Genomic DNA, 24,889 nt, shown 5'->3' on the forward strand with positions numbered 1-24,889 from the left:
TAAACACTTGAATTACCAAGTGATATATATATATATACATATAAAAGTAAAAACTATTTTATTCAAAGGTAGATACTTATTTGTATTATTTTATTTTAATTTTTTAAAAAGGGAATTTATTCTGTTTTGTTCATTTTTATTTTTTCAAAAAATAGAAAAAAAAGGTGTTCTTTTGTATTTAATTGCTGTGGTTATTTTTATTTCATCTCAAAGACCTGAAACAACTGTCCTGATCCCACCACGACAATTTTATAAGATTTTTTTTTTAATATATATTGTATTTTATAACTTGAAAGAATAATCACGATGAAAAATAGATTACATCATCAGCGTCGGTCAGGGCAGTGGTTAAAAATCGACGAAAGACCAGGACACATGCCAAAACGAAATTTACATCCAAGAAAACGTATGATCAATATGCGGTCCATGGCTAGAATTATTTACATAAGCAGAATGGTGGTAAGACCATTACCTCTACATCGTACTGCAAGGAAATTTACGAAATGCATAAATTGCTGAAAAATCAACCTCCATCTATCGGAAAGGTCCTATACCCCTCCACGCACCCTCATGTTTCAAAACGTACTGTAAACAAATTTAAATAGCTTGACTCTTCAGCATCCACCTTGTCAGACTTGTCTCCGACAGACCAGGTAAAATCACCTATTTAGTTATTTAGATAACTTCGTCAAAGGAAACATTTTTGAAAATGGCGTTCAAGTCTAAAAAGCGAGTTCAGATTTTGTTTCATTTCAAAACTCAAAATTCTTCAGTTCCGACATAAAACATAAAAAAGTTAATCAACTTGGAAAAATGTGTAGAAAATGTAGCTAAATACTTCAAATAAAATGATTTTGTTTTTATATAGTAATTTTACTTAAAAAAACCTTTACCTTGGAAACGGACATTCCATGTGAAACAACTCGATATGACCTGTATATTTGCATACTAGAAATATCTATTCATAGCATATTTTGGCTTTTGGTATTGCACCAATCGATTCCGGACCATCCAGATCTGATGATTCAAGTCAAAACGTAAACTAGACTTTTTTGGTGTATTTCTTGTGGTGAAAGAATCACCAAATTTAACCCAAGAAAACACGTCCAAAAAAAACTCCAGTCATGCGAATATATTCGGCCCTGAAATCGGTTTATTTACAGGAATGAAAAAGGAGGCCTCCCTAAATCATTAAGGCATAGCTTAAGAAACGTTCCAAACGGCGCCTTGGGACTTGAGCTTTATAAATTAAAAGTTGTCCCTTTAAAGGGAGACGGGGGCCTGGGATATTTGCCCTCCCCAAAGTCGTTCATCTTTTGTCTTTCCACCGAAGGGGCGGAGGCGGAAGAAGATTATCCAAATTATCCAATAAAATGTCCATTTAGTTAAGTTGATGATGTCACGCCGGGCTGACACGTCGTTTCTTCTTAACTTAGAAACTTCGATAAAGATACGAAAAAAAATTCTACGATCGTGAAATATATTTCAAAAATTGTAATGTAAATTGGGGCGTTTTTTGGTGGGAGGGGCCGTTTAAAGGAGTGCAATAACTCTTTTTCTGGTCTCATGAGCAAGGGATATCCCGGCAAAAATTGCTCCCGCCTTTTATTACTTTCTTCATTTTAGCCTTTCGATATGAAAAGGGTGGGTTAAAAGAGCCTTAAAACCGTTTTAAAAACGAGCACTGCTTACATATTCAAATCTCCAGTTCATCGTGCATTTATCAACCCCTGGAGTGCGATAACATGGAAATTCTTTTTAAAAAAAAACTCATGTTACTTTTAAATAAATAGGTATATTATCCACGTATAATAGAGTACATACTAGACTTCATATGGTTTATCATATTTTGATACTTTTTATGTCATAAATATTCAAAGAAATATCAATACATGCACTAGTTTCTAATTGCTTTTATAGTTTGTATATTGTTTTTAATGTGTGGTGATTAGTGACCGTTAGTCGATGATTATTCAGAAATCGTGTCCCTGAAGATGATCTCATTAAAGATCGAAACGTTGGCACGATAAAGAAAATGTTTTTCTGAAACCTACATCTCACGATTTCTGAATAATTGTTTTTAACGTATTAAAATTAAAAATAGATAACTCCTTGCTTACCAAGGCAATAAAATTTGGCAATAAATACAAAAGAATTACTGAAATACTATAAGAACTGATTTATTTATTTTAATTGCAAATTATTTTAATAAAACTTTATATTTTTAGGATGTTTTGCACAACTTACTTCCCATTTTTTTGGAAACACTCCATCATTCGAAGATACCCAAACCGAAAATAACCGAATTTTCATATTAAATGAAAATCCTAGAGTGACATTTTCTAAAACCATCCTGAAATCTCAAAATATCATGCTTGACAGTTTGAATTCCAAAGCCGCCATTCCACCAGACAGCGTTGCAGATATCAGCCCTTCCTCCCTGGTGCTGGGGCAGTACTGTTCGGGTGTATTTCTTGGTATGACTTAGGCCTTTGATCGGGTGTCCATCCAAGCCAACCCTGAATGCGCCAATCTGGAGAATGGATACCTGAGAATGAACAACTTTAATCCGAGATGCCGGGAGATCACACAATCTCGGATTCGTCCCTCGAGATGACTGACCGGGATGGTGTCGACTCGTTCGACGTTTGAACGGCCATCTTGTCTCTTTTATCCACCCAGGGGAGCAATAGCCCACTTAATGTGGAACTACGACAACGGGTGGTATAGTGTGGACAAGGACAAGACTCGTGCCCTCGTTCACTTCCTTTTCTCAATCCAGGTCTTTCGGCATGCTTCCTTGAGACCTCCCCCAAACCTTGGTTACAAAGGGGTATCCAGGCACAAAATAATGGTGCGGCCTTGAGGGAGTGGCAACCTCTCTAAAGCACAAGCTGGATTCGTGTCGGTCTCCGGGTAAGCAGTGGACGCCGGGTGCTTTATCAGAGACACACGACAGTTGGGTACCAGATCCTGTCTGCATACACGGGGGAGGATGTCTAACCATCTGTACTACGGGGTAGCGGAAATGTTACAAAGTCCAGCCCCTGCTACAATGGGAACGGACTCGTAGTGGTTAGTGGTGATGCTCCTAGCGGGAACTTAGAGAAGAGGCTGTTCTTCTATCTGCGACCTCCGCCCAAGCACTTGGGTATGACGTTCGTTACAAACCCGGCCTCACGGGATCGAAGGCTACAGGGTTGTGGACTCTCTGACTACGCTCACGGAGTCCCTCGAATGCATGAGAAATGGCGGATGGGAACGGATAATGGTCGGTGGTGCCTACACCATCCGATCCTTTAGCAAAGGCAGTCTCCTGTAGAGGGTGGTTAGCAATTCCACTTTAAACAAAACCGCGGAGAGAGCGGATCCGGAAGTTCTTACGCTGGAGGAGCCCAAATACACTGGGAGATAGAGTGGCCTTCTCTATCTACGGAGTGCGCGGGAAACCAGGCTAATGTATTTATTGTATTTTGTTGTATTGTTTGTATTTGTATTTTGTAAGCGGGGACTGAGGTTCGTCTGGCCTCTCGGGGCTGGGACAGCTTCTACACCAACGCTTCCGGCTGTAACATACAGTCGAGAGCGGAGGTGCGTCATCTCTCATTTGAGAATCAAAAAGTCAAGTATGGCTAAACGGTTAAAGACGGACGTTAAAATTGCCCATCCATACTGTCGCTCCTCCAGGACATCCTCCCATCAAACTGTTATCATATCCTACCTACGTCGATGACCGGTATTTCCTTGTTATCGAGAGAACTGTTCTTTCCTTATAGCATCCTGGAACACCTGTCCTTTATCAGATATGTACAGGTAGTATGTCCAACCTTCACATACCTATCCTTACTTTTGGTGACGACACGGCAATTCTTCCCTCCAACACCGATCCTTTCACTTCTCGTAATCAGCAGCATCATCTTCATTTAATGAATCTGATCAATAACCACTTTTCCGCTTGAAAGACGGTGTCATATTGTCCAAGTCTTATATGAATTCTAGTCCTTGGTTTATTTCCACAAATGCCAGCTCCTGACCCGTATACGCCATCTGTAAACCAGATATCGTCGGCATGAAATGGGATCCCTTTCTTCCAGTCTGTTCTACAAGGTATTTTGATTAGAAGTTTTTTGTCAGGCATCCCCAGAGTTCTGTCTAGCTGAAGCACCCCTCGAAGCTTTAATTGCTTCTTATTATGTAAGCTATTGGAGCCTGTCGCTGTAGCCTATGAATTGTGGCTCCGGCCTCAACCTGGATAAAGATGTGTAGTGGTGGTAGATTCAGAAGGACTTCCAGGGAAGCCGTGGGGGTTGTTCTCATGGCACCAGTGATGTTCAACAGCCTCTAAGCAGTACAGAGGATGGACTACCCTTAGCTTATGTCTTAGTCCACCAAACCACTGATTGGCTATGGGTCTAACAACCGCTGTGTTACGTTGCTTAACTCTCGAATAACTGTTATAAATTAACGACCCAATACACACAACTTATAAACTATAAACGCGAAGGCGATAATTAAAATTTAACATAAATTTGTACTCATGTTTATCGCAATTCTGTGTTTGCGGCTTCAGATTAAAATAAAACATTTAAATTATAGTCGTGTATATGGAAAAAACATGACCCTCAATTATACTTAATGGATTAATCATTTTCACATTTTAAATTACAAATTATGTATAAGCCCTCAACCCTTCGTTCATTTATTGCGCAATTAGTGGACGTTGAAACATAATTTTTTGGTATTTTAACTGTATATTTAGAATACCGGTATTGAACGGAATTTTATTCGAAAATCATTTATGAAAATAGGCAGTTTAGCTCTTCAGTATGACAAGAAAGATTTCGCTTTGTTTGTACTTAAACAAACTGTTTGCTCAGACAGTAACTTGGTCACCCCCTTCTTTTCTCAAAAGTGTTCATCTACAATAATTCAAAGTTCATTGTATCATTGAAGCGTTTTTAGCCGGGACGGAAAGCCTCAGACATCCCTCATCCTATAGAGGAGGGTTGTCGAGCAAAGGGAAAACCGGGGGAGAGGCGACATAAGAAAATAATGGGCTAATCTTTATCGCCAGTGAGTTTTTGTCTCGGTCCCCGAGCAGCTAATAGCGGCTCTTTAAAGCCTCTGTTGTCGTTGTTCAAGGGACAAAATATTACCTCGATATATTCCCTGCCCGACACCCGATTCTCAATCTACCCTTTTCGATTTTTATCTCGTTTAAAATCTTCTTTATGCTTGTTGTATTTATTTACTTTTGTTAATTTCTTTCTTCTAATTTCCAGTAACTATGCATTTGGAAAGAAAGTTATTTTCCCTTGAGAATATCGTCGATTATCTATGGTCAATACATACAGGGTGTCTTTTTTAGATGGCCCGGCTGAATTTCTCTTGAACCAATGAAGCTATAAAAAAAACTGTTTAATCTTTTTTAGCCTAGTTTCAAATGTTTACCTTTCTTTGGAGAAAAGTTTGTCAGGGTTCCTCAGGACCAATTCAACTTCAAAATTTCAAATATGTCCTTAAACAACTTAACACATCGTTTCAAAAGATTTTTCATGCTAAAATCAATGGTGCAATTTAAATTAGTCAAAAAAGACAAAGTTATGACATAAGGTTTGAAAAATGACCTGTAATTTGGTTTGCGATGTCATGTTCGAACTGCCGCCTTGCCTGAAGATGCAAAGATTTGCGTTTTTTAACCATTTTTCACCGGTGCTCAGAGTTATAGAGTCAGGGGAGATGGATTGACAAGCATTTTCTACCCTTGACCGCATTTCTTCAATGGGATTGCTGGGTTTTGATCGGCGTAGAAACCGTTTTTTAAATGGCCCCATAGAAAATAATCATAGGTAAATCGGGTGACCGAGGTCAACAGATCGGCCCATGAGGTCATATCCACCTATCCTGAACTCACCTGTCTCGCCTGGAAAGAATTTTGTGCGGGGCATCCATCAAACTGGAGAATCATTCTTTGTCGTTGCAGAGGATTATCATCTAATAGTGTTGGTAAAACCTCCCTTAAAAATTGATGAACTGAGCACCATTTAAACTATTTTCGTAGAAACAAAACCCAATTAATTTATTTCCGAGACGTCCACACCAACGTTGATACTGTGAACCACCTGATGACGAGTACGAAATTCTCGGATTTTTCCTCTGTCCGCGTTCGAAAATTCCAACGGTTTGGTATGCCATTAAAGGTGAACGTGGGTTATCGGTCCATAAGTATGGACAGTACTCCACAAGGTTTTCTTTAGCCTGGCAATCATAAATTCCTTTACAAAAAAGTAAATGAAAAGATTATGATAATAATGTAGCTATTTTTATGGAATATTTTCTTGATGATGATCTTGAATACAAGGAAGTAGGGGCTTTGTGTTCACCAAGCACAGCAGTCTTCATGGTTATTCGATTTCCTAGTTCCTTGGTTTATACAATCGACTCCACCCTTCTCCTAAGGACTACTAGGTCATTGACTGTCCTTGCTACTCCTTTTCCTGACTTTTCTTTCTAAACCAGGTTATGTCTTTATTGAGCAGTTGCTTCGCAATCGAAGGTGATGTAGGAAGAAGTTTCTTCTTCTTCATTGCATAATCTACAGATGAATCAATGAAGATGCCCATGTTTTTTCGGATGCCAGTGATCTAGTCTTATCACTCCTCTGAGTTTAACCCTGTTTACTATAGCAGTTTGTCTGTCTTGTTGAGGTTAGTTTTAACATATGCATACCTGTGCCTATCACCTCTAAAGGTAAAAATAAATGAAAAGATTATCACAGTAATGTAGCTATTTTTAAGCAATATTTTCTTGATGATCATCATGAATATAGATACTAGAAAGTAGGGGGGCTTTGTGTTCACCAAGTACAGCAGTCTTCAGGCTTATTTTACTTTCCTCGTTCCTTGGTTTCCACAATCGACTTCTCTTAAGGACAACTAAGTCATTGACTGTCCTTGCTACTCCTTTCCCTGCTTCTTTCTATACCAGGTGTTTCTATTAAGCAGTTGCTTCGCAATCGAAGATAATGTCGTTTGAAGTTTCTTCTTTCTACAGATGTGTTTATTAATGAAATTCCCATGTTTGCTCAGGTGCCACTGAGCGGTTAATAGTCTTATCATACCTCTTTAACAGTGGCAGTTTGACTGCCTTGATGAGGTTAGTTTTAACATAAGCCTACCTGTGTCTAGCACCTCTAGAGTTTATCCACTTCCCCTTTTGTCTTTTTTGGATCCATTCCAAGAGTTCAAGGCCTGTATGGTCTTTTAACTCCTCTTCTTGCCAGTGTGTATTTTTCGTTACCGAAAATTCCTTTATGTCCTGGTACCTAAGTTATTTTGCACTTAGGTTTTGGAGATTGAAATAGAGAGCACGCTTTGAGAAACGCCAACTGCTTCTGCGATATCCACTTGACGGTGACCTCGATGACTCATTCTCACAATAAAACTGCGAACAATTCAAAATATAAAATTTGTAGTAGTCCGGCCTGCCGTACATGACCCGGTTTTCCTATTTTTCATCAAGCAAACGCCCAGGCTGTATAATGTCGAGGCTAGGAATGTCCCTGGAAATAAATTATCAGGAGAATTGTTAATTCCAGAAATAAATAAAATAAAAAAACGAGGGAAGCTTCTGAAAAGGGGGAAAATTGAATAAAGCCAGGAAACGAGGGAGGAAATTAAACAATTAATTTACATTGTTTAAAATGGGTTTTTTGAGTCTTCCGAATCGTAGAGAAGAAATATTAATATTGATATACGCTCCTTTTAATTAAATATGGTAATTAAATAAAAGCTCGAGTCCGAACCCCTTCAGTTAAAGCCCTTGGGGTGTTTTTCCGTCTTTGCGGCCTCAGCCGTTGTTTATTTCAACAGCCGTTTCTCTTTTTTACTGTCAAGAATATTCCGAATAGAAAAATGGATAAAGGGTTTTAAAAGATAATGGCGAATCCTTTTGTTTATTGGAAAGAAATGCCCGTCGCGAGAACTTTAATATAATATAACGAGATGAGTTTCTGGACTCAACAGCTCCCCTTGAGAAAGGGGTAAAAAAGCAATAAAAAGGAAACCATCCACCCACCCCTACCCGGCCCGCCGCACCCTTCAGACTCTTATTTCCCTTTACTTTCTGAAGCTTCGCTTTCTTTGCTCCGCCATTTTATTTCCCTTTGTTCTTTTTTACCATCTGGAAATTGCAATCTCCTCCGAACCCCCTTCGGACCTCCTTTCTCCAACCTACTTCCTGAAATATAAAATGAAAAATTCAACAGATTGCCTTCTCAGTTCCGCTGCTTTTGATTTAACAAGGCTCGGCCAACTTCTACTAAGTTAACAAAGACGTTCTACTTATCTTCGGCCCGCAACCAATCCAATCAACTCGACTCTAACAGTTCTGTTAAACTGAATTCTAAAAGGTGGAAAAACATAGTAAAATTAAAATGAGCCGGTTTCGTTTAAAATTCTAAATAGTCCTACAACTTCCTAACAGAGATCCCAAGCGAAATTTCATATCTATCCCACATTGAAAAATCACTTAAACTTGGTTTCTCCGAAATTAAATTATATATTAATTAATTCATTTATTTTAACCTGTTACAGTCTGTGACATACAAATGGGATTGGCCTTCATTACATAAAATAATATGCAATAGTAATAATAATAATAATAATAGACAATAGAACATGATAAAAGAAAGATGGAGCGTCAGTGGGCCGGATCGTTCGAGAGGCTTTTGCGCGTCAAGAGCGCGATTCGTAGATAGCCCGCCGAGAAGTTGAGCCGGAAACAAGGAAACATCCTTATCCGATTGAGAATAGGCCATACACGGTTGACACAATAATATTAATAAACATTTATAAACACTTGAATTACCAAGTGATAACACTAGCTATTACAAAAATATTAATTTCATTTTGCCTAAAATTAAAACAATAATTTTTATAAATTAATCTTTATGTAAGGTATTGGTTGAAGTGAAAAAGTTAGTGTCACGAGCGGGATTCGAACCCACGACCTTCGGCTCAATACGCCGCTGCTCTAACACTTGAGCTATCGTGACGACGTAAGGGAGGCGGCGTATTTAGTTTCGATAGCTAAGTGGTTGGAGGGGGTGTATTGAGCCGAAGGTCTTGGGTTCGAATCCCGCTCGTGTCTCTAACTTTTTTATCTCAACCAATACCTTAAATAAAGATTAATTAACTGAAACAAGTTATTTGGTCAATCGGACCATGAAATATAATGGATTTAATAATTTTTATAACCATTTGTGTATAACAGTAGTCAAGTTGGCAGAAAGCGTAACTTTAAATTTAACTATTTTTATACGTTATAAAAATTATATACTCCGTAAACTCAACTCCAGTTTTTCACACAAAATTATTAATTTTTCAATGCAGGCCAATAGTAAATTATTATTACTTTTGGCAAAAAAATATGCTTACTGATGAAAAATTAAAAAGGGATTTTTAAACATGCAATTTTTATTTATATGGACCTCAACCAGTAGCCCTCCGAATTCTTTTGTTGTTAATTGATTTCACTGAATTGGGATAATTAATTGTGCGGCGAATCGAATAATTTATGACAATTTGTCAATAAAATTCCGCTTTTGAATCTTTCCCTCAAAACACTTTACCGATGTCATTCTGATTGGCCGTTTCCTGTTTTTAATTTGTTCCTCTCGTATCGGAGATATATAATTAAAACAGCCCGCCCACGGATTAAATAATTATTTTGTCGATTTCAAATGAGATGTTTTACATAATTTGCGCCGTCCTAATTATTTTTATTCGACGATGCGTGTATGCTTTGTTTATGGTACGTTTCGAAAATATGTATCCCGTTTATCGAGGCCCGGTTTTAACTCGATCGGGGGTTTTACGATGTGATTTATTTTTAATTAGGTTTACGTCAATTTTGAATTGATCACGCCCATTGTCACAGGATTGGCCGGCGCCCGTCCCTTTTTTTTGAATTAAGCAAAAACTCATTTGGGAGTTAATTGGCGAGTTGGTAATTTTACTGTGTGATTATTTGAAAACACCCCCGAAGGTGGATTAAATTTTAATCTCATTGTATTGGAGCCAATTCGCATCGGAGGAATAACCATTAAAACATGAAAATTGAAGAAAAAAGTTTAGAAAATTTCGTACAACTAATTTTAAACAGATGAAGATTTCGCCTGTCACATATGAACGCTGAATTAACCTTGCCCGGATTCGAACCCAGGACCGCTAATGTGGCAAATACGAATCTAACCAATCGGCCACGGCCTGAATTTGATTTGCAAAAGTGTACAAAATGATGAATTTGATTTAAAAAATTATGAATTTGATTTACAAAGTAAAGAATTTCATATGTAAAATAATGAATTTGATTTACAAATAGGTAAATTAGATTTGAACATAATCAATTTAATTTTCAAAAGTGTATTTGATTTGAAAAATAATCAATTTAATTTTCAAAAGTGAATTTGATTTGCAAAATAATGAATTTGATTCGCAAAAGTGTGGATTTGATTTTTAAAATAATGAATGCTTTGCGAAATTGTGAATTTGATTTGCAAACGGGTGAATTTAGCTTGTAAAATAATGAATTTAATTTAAAAAATGAAGAATTTTATTTGCAAAGGGGTGAATATTTTCATAAAGGGTGAATTCTGTTTTCAAAAGGGTAAATTTTTTTCCATAATGGTGAATTTGATTTGCAAAAGGGTGAATTTTGTTTTCAAAAGGGTAAATTTGATTTCCAAAATGGGGAATTTGATTTGCAAAAGTGTGAATTTTGTTTACAAAAGGTTGAATTTGATTTCCAAAATGGTGAATTTGATTCGCAAACGTTTGAATTTAGCTTGTAAAAATGAACTTAATTTAAAAAATGATGAATTTTATTTGCAAATGTGTGAATATTTCTATAAAAGAGTGAAATTAATGTGTAAAATGGTGAATTTGATTTGCAAAAGTGTGAAATTTGTTTACAAAAGGTTGAATTTGATTTCCAAAATGGTGAATTTATTCGCAAACGCGTGAATTTGGTTTATAAAAATTAACTGCATTTAAACAATGATGAATTTTATTTACAAAGGTGTGAATATTTCTATAAAAGAGTGAAATTAATTTGCAAAACGGTGAATTTGATTTGCAAAATGGTGAATTTTATTTTCAAAATGGTGAATTTGATTTACAAAACAGAAAATATGATTTATGAGAGTGGAATTAAGTTTCAAAATTGTGAATTTTATTTGCAAATGGGTGAATTTAATTTGTAAAAGAATGAATTTATTTTATCAAAATTTGATTTACAAAATAATGCATTCGATTTGTAAAAGTGGGAATTGGAATTGAAAATAACGAATTTTATTTGCAAAATGAAAATCTGGCTGGCAAAAGGGTGAATTTTCTATTGCTGAAACACTTGAAATAAAACAACCCCCTAAGCCTAAAAGAAGCTGACAGCCAAAATAAAGAGGAAAGTAAAAGAAAACTATAGGTTTATCATTTTTCAAACTCAGGAGGAAATGTCATAATTTAAATTCATAGCGGTCGTTGTGAAGTTCAGGATTATAAAAAATTGAGAGCTATAAAATATAGGGAAAATATTTTTCGCTTGCAAAATCAGACTTTCTGCCTCATGAGAGTGTATAGTGTAAAATGAAAGAATACGATCGTTTTTGCAATAATCGTTCGTGTTCGAAGTTTATCCGAGTGGATTGAACATGGAAATAGCAATGTCTCAATTCTATGGATAACGAGCGTCGTGATTCACCCCTTTCTTCGGATCCCCCAAGCTTAATGCTAAACGACGGCGACAACTCGAATTAAAAACAACAAAAGGCTTAAGACTCGCCCTCCCTCGATGTGTCATTACCAAGAAATTTAACGCCTTCTTTTTATATTCATCCCTCGTCTCTCGGAGGCGCATATTGCTTATATTCCTGTCCCTCCTCCTCAGCGTGGTAATAAAGTTTTAAGAAGAGAGCCGGTGGGAAGGGTTTCGCCGGCTGGGGGCGGCTCTACTTGAAGAATACGCCCTGCTTTTGTTCCCTGATTGCCAATTTCTATTTCCATTAGGTCGCATTTGCCACCCTTTCCATTCTTTCCCTCTCCCTTTTTCATAGCGACCCTTCCTCGAGGGCACTGATTTTTCTTCTAGACCGGACAGAATTAGATCGATAGGTCCTACCTCGTCTTACTTCGGTCGACTCGATTTAAGGACGCGAAACGCCTCCTGTACGAGGACCCCGATCCTCAGAGGGTCGGAAATTAACAAACGGCGTGAAACAATGCGCCGGACGAAAATAAAAATATCAGAGGGGTTGTAACATTTCCCGGACAATGGATTTCGGGCAGGTGACCGGACTGGTCAGACGAGCATCTGTCCGGCGAACCGGTTTTCACCCCTCAGCCTGGTCAACCGGCAACCCTCCTATCTGAGGGACTGTAAACAAATACTTCCCGAGGCGGGACGGGAACCCGAGCTCATTCCAGAAAAAAAAGTAACAAAAAGATTCATTACGAAAGCTGATCACCATAGGTGACAAGAGGACAGACCCTTCAAATGTAGCTAAAGAATTTGAAATTTTGAAGCAATAGAGTGACTATGACAAATTACAATTTGACACGCGGCTACCCTCGGGTATTTTTATTTCTCTACTACAATAACAACACAAAATCTTAATGATGATGATGAATACTGGGAAGTGAGGGTTTTATTTTCGACTCGATCTTCCTATTACGAAACACTAGGTCATTGACTGTCCTCCTTTCGCTGAGTTTTCTTTTTATCCCAGGTTATGTCTCCAATGAGCAGTTGCTTCATATTCGAAGATGACATCGGTAGCAAATTCCTCATCATCCTTGCATAATGTACAGATGGTATCATCAATGTCAATGTTTTTTCGGATGCCAATGACAGGTTAATAGTCTTATCACTCCTCTGAGTTTAGCCCTTTTTAATTGTAGCAGTTTGTCTGTCTTGATGAGGTTTCTTTCAACATATGCTTACCTATGTCTAGCACCTCTAGAGTTTATCCACTTCTCTTTTCCCTTTGTTGGATCCATTTTGTGATAAAGGATTCTGTTTGGTTTTGTTAACCGAAGAATAGATTCAGGGCCTCACAATAAAACTGCGAAGTTCTACTTCAAGATGATGTCTACTGAAACACTACTATTTTTACTAAACATAAATTTTCGATAAGCTCATCATAAACCAGACCTTAGCGATTATAAATTCCTTGTCAAAAAAGTTAAAAATAATTCAAAAGATTATCACAGTAATGTAGCTATTTTTATGCAATATTTTCTTGATGATGATCTTGAATATAGATACTAGGAAGTAGGGATTTTGAGTTTACCAAGCACAGCAGTCTTCAGGGTTATTCGACTTTCCTAGTTCCTTGGTTTATACAATCGACTCCACCCTTCTCCTAAGGACTCCTTTTCCTGCCTTTTCTTTCTATACCAGGTTATGTCTCTACTGAGCAGTTGCTTCGCAATCATAGATGATATAGGAAGAAGTTTCTTCATCTTCATTGCATAATCTACAGATGAATCAACGAAGATGCCCATGTTTTCTCGGATGCCAGTGATCTAGTCTTATCACTCCTATGAGTTTAGCCCTCTTTAACTGTAGCAGTTTGTTGAAGTTAGTTTTAACATATGCTTACCTGTGCCTAGCACCTCTAAAGTTTATCCACTTCTCTTTTCCCTTTGTTGGATCCATTCTGTGATGGAGGATTCTGTTTGTTTTTTTGTTATCCCAAGAATAGATTCAGAAATTCCTTTGTGTCCTGGTACCTAAGATATCAACAAATTATTTTGCTCCTTATATTTTGGAGATTTTGAATGCATTCACTGACTACTTTTGATGTGTTTTTTTACAAGCAAATACTTTTAGGGCTGCTTGGCTATTTGATCTTATGAGGATTTTTGTCAGTGTAACCTTTTTTAAGGTTTTCCAAGGCACAAGCACTGATGGCATCCATTCCAGCTTGAAAGACCCCGTAATGAGTTTGATCGCTTATGTTTTTGGCTTATAAAAAAAAAACTCGCGTCCAGTACCTTCCTTACCATCACGTAACCTACAAATAGGGTCATGTTATCAAGATGTTTTCTCAGATGCCAGTGACCTGGTAGTGACAACTCCTCTGAGTTTAGCCCTCTCTAACTGTAGCAGTCAATTTGCCAGTATTGTTGAGGGTTGTTTTGACCTAAGCTTACTGTGTCACCTCTAGAGTTAATCCACTTCTCTTTTGTCTTATTTGGATCAATCCTCGTATTAGGTTCAGGGCCTACGTCTTGCAGATCCTCCTCTGACCAGTGTGTACTTTTCGTTATCCAAAATTCCTTTGTGTCCTGTTAATGAAGATATAATCAGGTTTGTTTCGTCAGGTTTTGGAGATGCATTTCCTGACTTTGATCTGATTTTTTTTACATACCAATTCTTATGAGGTCTATTTTCTTCGGTGTAACCTCTTTTAAGATTTTCAACGGCTCAAGAGTTGATGGATGCTTTGATTATGGATCAAATTTTCACCTCGTTCGTTTCAATCTGTCAATAATGAACGAATTGCGTTTAATCACGGCAAATTAAGGAAAGTGATTGCTTTGGAACCCTAGAAAGATTTGAATATGAATTGTTCAAAGTTGTTGATTGTCACAGTAATGTAGCTATTTTTATGCAATATTTTCTTGGTGATGATCATGAATAGAGATACTAGAAAGTAGGGGTGTTGTGTTCACCAAGCACTGCGGCTTTCAGGCTTATTTTACTTTCCTAGTTCATTAGTTTAGTACAATCGACTCAATCCTTCTCCTAAGGACTACTAGGTCAATGTTATTGCTACTTCTTTCGATAAGTTTTCTTTTTTCTTTAGCCAAAATTCCTTTTGTACCCTAGTACCCAAGGTGTCATCAGGTTATTATGTTCCCCAGGTTTGAATATTTCGTATGCATTCACTGAGTTTTGATGTGATTCTTTTACAAAAAATGCTTTAAGGGCTGCTTGGCTCTTCTTATAACATTGATCAGTGTAACCTATTTTAAAATTTTTCCAAAGCACACGCACTGACGGCATCCATTCCAGCTTGAAAGACAAGGTCTACCCCCCCTAATGAAATTGGCTTATGTTTTGGGCTTGTAGAAAAAGCATCTGGTCGGTTCCTTCGTGTATTTTTGAGCCATCTGTACACTATATCATTGTATCTGATGTTCTCCTGAATTTTTATTTTCCTTTGTAGTCTATCGAGAATTTATAGAATGTATATAGTGTTTTCGGGATCGTTTAGTCACCATTTTTAAGAATAAATGTCCGATCTTATTTAATTCTTATATAAATTTGAGACACGCCCGACTTATTGATCAATTATTTGACAATCCCGTGCAAAACTTGTAAAATTAAAGCATGTTATAATTAAATACTGTGTGTAATTGTTTTAATATTCTTTTTTGGAACAGCCGATCTGGGTTAAAAGTTTTCATGTAAGTCTGAACGACTCGATTATCTTTCGAATGGCACATCGGTCCCATTTTCCAATTTTATATGTTGTAACTTGTTGATTCGATTAACTGCGAAGAGCTTTAACTCGCGGGATAGAGGCCATAAATTGCGTCAACAGGACTGTTGTTTAGATTGAACACTGCGCTGATGGATTCCCAGTTGGCATTAATAGAAGTCTACGATGGATAAATAGAGGACAAATCAACCGGCCGGCAACAACTATTTGCATCCCCATTTATCACCGGTTTGAAAATAGAGCGGACGTAACGTATTGTCAATTTCCTCTGACGCCGAATTCGTCATAATGTCACTTTTACCAATTCCACTTATCAGCCGGATCCGCGGGGAATTTATAATTCGACCCTGTTGATCAATTTCGGGCAATGTGTGAGTTTTGATTTTCAATTGGCAAACAGAAGGACGTGGTGATACGCGGAACGTACACATTCCGACGTCGAACAAAGGACTCGTGGAAAAGAGGCGGTGTGCTATGCCATCTGCTGGAAACAGAAAAATTCTGTAAAGAAATTAACGATAAACGATTTTGCTTTTTCTGATCATCGAAAAATGCGACAGACCGAAACACGAGGATACAGAGACCAGGAGTAACCGCCAAACTACCGCCGATAGGACGAATATTAGCCACACTTGTGGTTCTGGGTTCGAATCCCGGTACACCATGGCCTTAATTGAGTATAAAAAAATACTGTCGAGTAGTTTAACTTTTTTTTGGTTTTGGCTTTGCCGTGTAGGCATCCGCCATTCCAGTAGTTTAACTTAACTTCACAATGGATACTTTAACGTTAACTTGTACGCCCGAAATAACTACGACTGCTGATAGTCGTATTTTTCTTTTTTGTTCACAATTTTTATATTCGTTTTGTGGTTTGTGAAGTTATTGCCACGAAGAAGAATAAAATGTTGGTATCTGGTCAAAAGACTTAAGCTTAAAAACTGCTCCAGACCATCTAGTCAATAACGGAGATGACCAATATTGGCCGTACTGCGCAAGATCGTAGACTCTTTTTGACCTTTCACCCTTTACATTTCAAATATATCCAACACACCTCCATATTTCGTTCATTCACCATGTTTAGGAATGGTTGGGGTAAATCGGTGTTTAATGAACTATTACCACGAATGAACTCATCGAAGAATGGAGGACATCTTCTTCCTCTGATGATTGCGCTTTGAATTAGGTGTTGATTTTCGGACTTTAAACATTCCTGGATCAAGTCCGAGCTTTCATCAAGTGGTAGATGAAGGATGTCCTGACAGATCTTGAAACAATTTAAACGTCCATATCACTGTAGAATTTTTTCTAGCCGGTGGGCCGGATAGGCAGAGATGCTGTCCCATAGTCGATAGATGGCCCTTGGAGGATCTGACCCGTAGAATCCTCATGCGATTAACGACCATACGAGGTTAACACAAGGACACTGCTTTGGTTCCTCAATATCTTAATTGAAAAGGGTGCAATTCCTTGGCTCTATATAGAGAGCGTGTAGGAATGCTTAAGCACGACAGCTAATATCTGGGTGCTCTGGGAATTTTGGACAAGGAATTTAGTACTGATTTGTGAGAGGTCCAATGGCAGAATATTGAGTACCTTATCGACCCAAGGACTTATTTCTTACCCATTATCTGATGGATCTTTTGGCGATGTGGTAGCCGGAAAATGGCAAAATTGGCTGGATTTTTTCCCTGATTTTTTTAATAATATTTCTGAAACAACCAATAATGATCGTGCTTAGCTTTTAAAATATGGACAAATATCTTATTTGAATGTTTGCCTGCTAGTGTCTGGATGAGAACTCTGCGCGCAAGATTTCTTTCTTTTTTCAGACAATTTTGAGGTGACGGTGCTGAATGCCCAAAATCGAAAAAAACGTGTAACGGTAAAGTGGAAAGATTAGAAAAAACTTAAGGAAATTTTGAATATATTTGTATATATATATTTTTTTAAATTTAGGTTCGAAACCGAAATAGTGCAAGTGTTTACATTTTTTACCAACACGACTGCAACATTGATTAGAGAATTATTCTCCTGAATTCAATTTCTTCATTTTTGAAAAAGTAATTAAAAAAGCAATTGCACCACTGAAAAGGATATTAAATGGAGTACGTTTTCTGAAATTGGTTGGTCTCTAGGTTTGGAAATTGTTTAGAATCACCATAGTAAGTTTTTCAACATTCACACCAGACCGCTTCTCACGATCTCCAAATAAAGATCGAAACGTTGGCACAATAAAGAAAATGTTTTTCCAAACCTACGTCACACCACATTGCATCTCACGACCTCCAAATAAAGATCAAAACATTGGCACGATAAAGAAAACGTTTTTCAAAACCTACGTCACACCAGACCGCATCTCACGATTTCTGAATAATTAGTAATTAGCACGTTTTCGTTCCATTTTGAATGTAGAATCAACTGGAAAAGTTTGTAACACGAATATCTGAACACCCTGTATAGATAAATAAATAGATTAAACTACTATGTATATAAATTATTCAGTATTTTAAATATTATTAAAATATTAGTTTTAACACTATGTTCATTATGGTTCAATAAAATAGTTTTGTGTTTCCACGGTATCTCCACGTCCTAATTGTCAATGGAATTTTTACTTACGGCGAGCTTACGAAAAATTTTGTTTTATTGCCTCGTGTATCCAAAATCTTTCGGCTTTATCATGCAATTGACCTAGGTCCATCTGGCGGAGGAGGTCAATATCCTTAGAAATTTATTTTGAGTTATTTGTATTTTCTTTGTATTAGTTTGCATGTAAAACTCCATACTGGGTAGGCATACAATTGCATTTGTATAAGAGTCGCTTGTTACAAGAGGACATTCCAGATTCTGTTGAGAGTAGCAGGAAAAGTAGTCTGATAGCTATTTTTACTTTATTAAACCTGTTTTCTATATAAGGGCCAAAATTTAGTTTTTTTGTCCATAATTAATCCTAGGTATGTGATCTTTTTGGACCATGGGATAGGGATTCCATTTGCGGTAATTGCATCTTTAAAAACAGGATTCCTTCGCATTTGGAAATATTTATCTTCCACCTGTAACAGAAGCCAATTTTTTTTCTATTTAATTTCATCGTTAAGTCGTTTTGCAATTACAGTTACCTTTCATGGGGATGTTAATAACGCAAATTAATAAAAATAATAAATGATGGAGTGAGTTAAATATTTGGACGTTTGATATTATTTATGTACATATTCAAAATGGGAGGTAGATCAAAATCTGTTATATTATTAATGTGTGGTGATTAGTGACCGTTAATCGATAATTATTTAAAAATCGTGAGATGCGGTCTGGTGTGATGTAGGTTTCAGAAAAACATTTTCTTTAACGTGCCAATGTTTCGATCTTTATTGAGATCATCTTCAGGGCCTGGGATTTACAAACATTTTTTACAAACAGCACAAAACAGCAAAATCTCACTCTCAACACGATACGCAAGAATGGCACAATTGCACAGAAGACAAACACTTTGAGTGAGTAGAAATACTTTGATTGAATATATAAAAAATATATTTTGCATTGTATAAATTCACTTTTCCACATCCAAAACGTATTTGTTAAATGTAAACAATGTTTGGAAATCCCAGGCCCTGAAGATGATCTCAATAAAGATCGAAACGTTGGCACGATAAAGAAAATGTTTTTCTGAAACCTACATCACAACCAGACCGCATCTCACGATTTCTAAATAATTGTATTATTAATGCATTTATCACCATGTTCAATTTTATATTTTTTTATTTCAAATTTCTCAAACCAATCTAGCTTTTGACGTTTGTCGAAACTATGTAACACTCTTGTATTTAAATTTGAATTGAAATTTTCTTTGGTTCTTTTCGATGGTCCTTAAAATCCGAAAATTTGCTTGATTTAGGCAAGTGTTCTTTTACTCGTTTTTATTTCTCTACCGCTTTGTCCTGATATATTTAATATAGGAATCATTACAATTGAGTTGGTAAACCCCGCTTTTTGCCTTGTCTACCTTGTCTTTAGGTTTTGAGAGGCTCTTTTTAAGTGAACCCGTACTTCTAAAAGCTATTCTAAAACCTTCTTGTTTAAAAATTTTACTAACTTTTTCCGATAATTCACCAATGTATGGCAAACAACTAATGATTCATTTGTGGTGGGGTGGCTGAGTCCTATTGTTGATTCGTTTAAAGTTAATTTTTATTTTTTTAACTGGCAACCTATCAATAAATATTTCTTTATACCTATACCTATATATGTTTTTTTGTTAAGGTTTTAATAGTTTCTAATTCTTTTTTATAGTTAGCAGGTGTTAATGGAAGTTTTAACGTCCGGTCTATGAGCCAAATGAAACAGCAGCCTTTTGGGACCATGGGTGGGAAGAATCCGCTGGTACAGTGTCTGTAGTTGTGGGTTTTCTATATACGTGTATTTCTATTAGGCTTTTTATTATGAACAATTTTAGGTCTAAAATCGAAATCCGGATCGTTGCAAAACAACTTACTGTGAGTAGGAACTATCTTTTAAAAAAGGATTGTTAATAACGCTATCAACTGCGTGCAGTGCTAAATTGCATGGTTTTATATTTAGTTTTACATTGTTCTATTTATATTAATTCCCAGTTGATGAAAAAAAATACGAGTTACGAATATCTGTTCTTGGGTGAAAGACAGGCCCAAGTCCTTGTGGCGATAACCCTCCGGCAAAGCCCCAGCGCCGAACCCACGGACAATAACCATCTCCCCGATATCTGCCCGTGTCCGTTAGGGATGACAAAAGAAGAGCTCCTAGGAGAGGAAAAAGGAGAAAAAATCCGGCCTAATTGAAATATGCAAATGAAGGGGAGTCACAGGTGGTGAACCGGTTCCTGTGTGGACAGGGTCAGTAAGACAATGGTCCGAGGGGCCGGGGAAGCTTTTGTTTCAGGAGGAAAAATTGCCGGAACCGGATCCTGGGAACCGGGGGTCAGTCGAGGGTTGGGGCCCGCAGGCGAGAGGTGAGCACTCTTCCCTTCCTGTATCGTTTTCTGTAATCGACTGCTCGTCGTCCTCATGCCCTTTACGAGTCACCAGGATGTCACGCGATAAAATTTCCTCCATTAGTCAGGTAAATAGCTGTTTTATTCGTCTAAGAAACCTTTCACTTCTTGGATATCTCTTTACTCCTGGGGGGGGGGGTAAACAAATCAAGCTTACAAAGACAACTTATATCTTCTGAAGTTTTCCGGCGTTCATCTTCACAACTACAACACAACCAAAAAAATATTTTTTTTAAATGTCATATCAACCCTTTCTAACATCAAATTAATCTTTTAACTTCAAATTAACAATTTCTTATAAACATTAAAAATCACAAGTGGAGATGTACGAAATAACAGAATATAAAACAAAATTCTTGTATATTTGAAAATTGTTAAGAACATTTCAATTAATTAAGGTTTTTAGTTGAGATAAAAAAGTCAGTGTCACTAGCGGGACTCGAACCCACGACCTTCGGCTAGATACGCCGCTGCTCTACCACTTGAGCTATCGTGAACTCAACTAAATTATCTTTTTATCTCAATTAAAAACCTTAATTAAGTGAAATATATTAATTAAGGTTTGTAATATATTAATTGGTCAAGCGGACCACTGAAACTAGTGAATTGTTAAGAACTAATAATAATTGGACTCTTATACGAATAATAATTACAATTAAAATTAAAAATGATATGTAATTAAATACAAAAACAAATGTCTTTAACTTAAAAACTATATGAAAATTAATGACAATTAGAATTAAAATTTATATAAAATTAAATTGAAAACATGATTCCTTTTGTTTTGAAAAGAGATTTTTTATATAAAATAATTGATCTTTTAAAAACGATGTGAACATTAATTTCAATTAGTAGTTAAATTAAGTTATATAATTAAATATAAACACTCTCGACACGACACGCAAGAATGACACATTTACACAGAAGACAAACACTTTGAGCCCTGAAGATGATCTCAATAAAGATCGAAACGTTGGCACGATAAAGAAAATGTTTTTCTGAAACCTAAACGATTTCGGAATAATTAATAAATTTATTAAAACGACANAGATGATCTCAATAAAGATCGAAACGTTGGCACGATAAAGAAAATGTTTTTCTGAAACCTACATCACACCAGACCGCATCTCACGATTTCTAAATAAAAATTAAATATAAAACTTGATTCTTCTTTTATTAATTACTGATTTTTTAATATAAAAGAATTGATTTCTTAAAAACCATATGAAAATTAATGACAATCAGAATTACAATTTATATAAAAATTAAATTTAAAAACAGGATTCTTCTTTGATTAATTACAGATTTTTCTATATGAAATATTTGTTCTTTGAAAATAATACCACAATGTTAAAATTAATTACACTTAGTTATAGCACTCAGAAGATAAATAGCTAACCTAAGATAGAAAAAACTAAAAACTTTTTTAGATAGAAGGTTTGGATGTTAGGGCGTGAAATGACCTTAGCCGTTAAAACGCCCTTAAAAATTAATAATAATAATAATAATTACACAGTATTAAAATTAAATTATATAAAATTCAATATAAAAACATGAAATTTTATTAATTACAGATTTTTTAATATAAAATAATTGATCTATAAAAACCGTATGAAAATTAATTAAAATTAAAATTTATATAAAATTAAATATAAAAACGATTCTTCTTTCAATATGAGATTTTTTTTAAATATAAAATAATTATTTTAACCAATCATTTTTTTAAATATCGAATTACTAGAAAAATCATTTGCTTTTATATAACCTAATTATAATTATATTTAATTTTCTTGTAGTATTTTATATAAGAATCCAGTTTATATTTGAAAAAATTCCTAACGTAAAAGAAGAATCTTTTATTTTTATATGTAATTTTATATAATTCCAGTTTTGTTAATAAAAAAAAATTTCATTTTTTAATATCAAAATAATAAAAAGTATGTCTATATTAAATTTTATAAAATTTCAATTAATTTTCTTGTGATATTTTATATAAGAATCTATTTCATATTTGAAAAAATTCTTAACTTAAAATAAGAATCTAATTCCAGTTTTGTGAATATAAATAAATATTTCATTTTTTAATATCAAAATAATAAAAAGTATGTATATTTAATCTTATAAAAGTTTATTATTATTATAAATTTTTATGCGCGTTTTAACGGCTAATGTCATTTCATGTCCTATAAAAGTTAATTTTATTTGGTTTAATGTTAATTTTAATTTTCTTGTGATTCTTATATAAGAATTTATTTTATATTTGAAAAAATTCCTAATGTAAAAGAAGAATCTTTTATATGTAATTTTATATAATTTCAGTTTTGTGAATATAAAATAAATATTTCATTTTTTTATATCGAAATAATAAAAAAGTATTTTTATATTTAATCTTATAAAATTTTAATTTTAATTTTAATTATTGTGATATTTTATATAAGAATCCATTTTATATTTGAAAACAATTCTCAACTTAAAAGGTTATGTTTACATTTAATTTTATACAATTCATTTTTTAATTATAAATTAATTATTAAAGTTAAAATAGCGCATTCAGATTTTAAATTTGTCAAAGAATAATAAAGTTAAAGCACGGAAATTGAAAAGAAATATCTTAAATTTCGTTTTATATTGTTAAGTATTTTCATTTGCTGTTTTGGTGCGTCGGTTTTATGAATTTATTGGGATGTGATGTCGATGGGTCTTTTGAACTGTGTTCTGTTTGTTGTTCGTTATGTTGTGTCAAAAATACACAGTACCTTTAAAAAAAAAAAAAGATTATTAACAGAAAAGTTGCGAACCCACTTCAATCTGTTCACGCTCCATTAAAATATTATGTTATTTATTTCAATTAATTATAGTTTTTAGTTGAGATAAAAAAGTCAGTGTCACGAGCGGGATTCGAACCCACGATCTTCGGCTAGATACGACTTTTTTGTCTTGTAATTTTGTGTCTTTCACGGGACATTGTTGTTGACAATGATCTATTTAAAAATAAAGGGCATAATTTTTATTAAATTTAATAAATTTCTTATTGAAAATAATAATAAAAACAAAATTAAGATATTTCTTATCACATTATTTGCCATAACTTTGTTTTTCTTTTGCCAATTTAAAATCTGATTGGGCCAATATTTTCAGTATAAAAAAATCCTTTAAAAACTGAAGGTATAAAAGGTATACGTTCTCATTTAAAATTTCAAAGTTCTACAGTTCTGAAGCATCCTGAAAACAAATATTTTAACAAAAATTTAAAATTAGTCTAAAAAATATTAAAAATGTATTTTTTGGTTTTTCGATAACGTTAAATATCCTAGGAATATTCAACTGGGCCTTCTAACCAGGGTACAATTTTATTTGTTATTTATATTGTCATGGTCCATTAAAGCATGCAGATGTGGTTGATTTAATACAACATAATATGTAAATAAGTCAAACATAAAATAAGACGTACAAATAAGAGTAAATAAAGTAAATAAAATTAGAGGTGTTCTTCGAATCTGTGAAATTTTAAGCCGTATCGCTCTCATCTTGTCCGTGGACTTCGGGACTCTCATTTTGACGTTCCTTGAACAAAAGTCGATTTAAGAGGATGAAGAAAACGTTCGCCCATACATCCTATGGACTGATGAATCCAAGTTCACCTATAATGGCATACTAAATCGTTGGAATTTTCGAACGTGGGCAGAGTAAAATCCGAGAATTTCTTACTCTTGTCATCATCAGGTGGTTCACAGTATCAACGTTTGGTGTGGACCTATCAGAAATAAATTAACTGAGCCTTCTACGAAAATAATTTGTATGATGCTCAGTTCCTCAATTTTTTGAGCGAGGGTTTACCACTCTATTAGATGATTTTCTTCTCCAAGACAAAGAATGATTCTCCAGCTTGATGGATGCCTCGCACACAATTCCATCCAGATGAGACGTTATTTGAATCGTCAATTCCGGGATAGGTGACTTGACTATTTTTTATCCATGTACACGTCAATCAAAGCCCAGCAACCTCAGTTGAAGAACTGCGGCAATGGGTAGAAAATGCTTGTCAATCCATCATCCCCTGGTTCGATCGCTCTGAGCAGTGTTGAAGAATGGTCAAAAAGACTTTGCATCCTTAGGCAATGCAGGGAGTTCGAACATGAAATGTGATTAATAAATGACAATTTTTTTCTCAAACTTTTGATCGATTTGAAATCCGAGTGGGCTATGGTATTCAGCGTAAAAAGACCTTTAAAATAATATGTCAGGATGTATATAGCTTTATTTAAAATTTTTATGTTCAACCCGAGGTACCCTGTATAAATTTTTATGTATGGAAGAACATTTTCTTCAGCCTCCCAAATCGACATTTGTGCAATGAA

The 24,889-nt window shown here is 35.2% G+C and overlaps 1 long non-coding RNA gene across 2 annotated transcripts in view; it reads left to right on the forward strand.

The window, feature by feature from the left end:
* LOC106674248 overlaps positions 1–24,889 on the forward strand; it is a 162,067-nt gene that overhangs the window by 96,596 nt on the left and 40,582 nt on the right. Inside the window, exon 1 of one of the 2 annotated variants that reach the window (XR_001341488.2) lies at positions 20,252–20,599. The exons of the other annotated variant lie outside the window; for it this stretch is intronic. This is a non-coding gene — a long non-coding RNA (uncharacterized LOC106674248). Of the gene's footprint in view, positions 1–20,251; positions 20,600–24,889 lie in introns of those variants that run through there. 2 annotated transcript variants of the gene reach the window in all.

Source organism: Cimex lectularius, unplaced genomic scaffold (genome assembly GCF_000648675.2).
Source record: "Cimex lectularius strain Harlan isolate CLEC.00 unplaced genomic scaffold, Clec_2.1 scaffold126, whole genome shotgun sequence".
In the NCBI taxonomy this organism is placed as follows: domain Eukaryota; kingdom Metazoa; phylum Arthropoda; class Insecta; order Hemiptera; family Cimicidae; genus Cimex; species Cimex lectularius.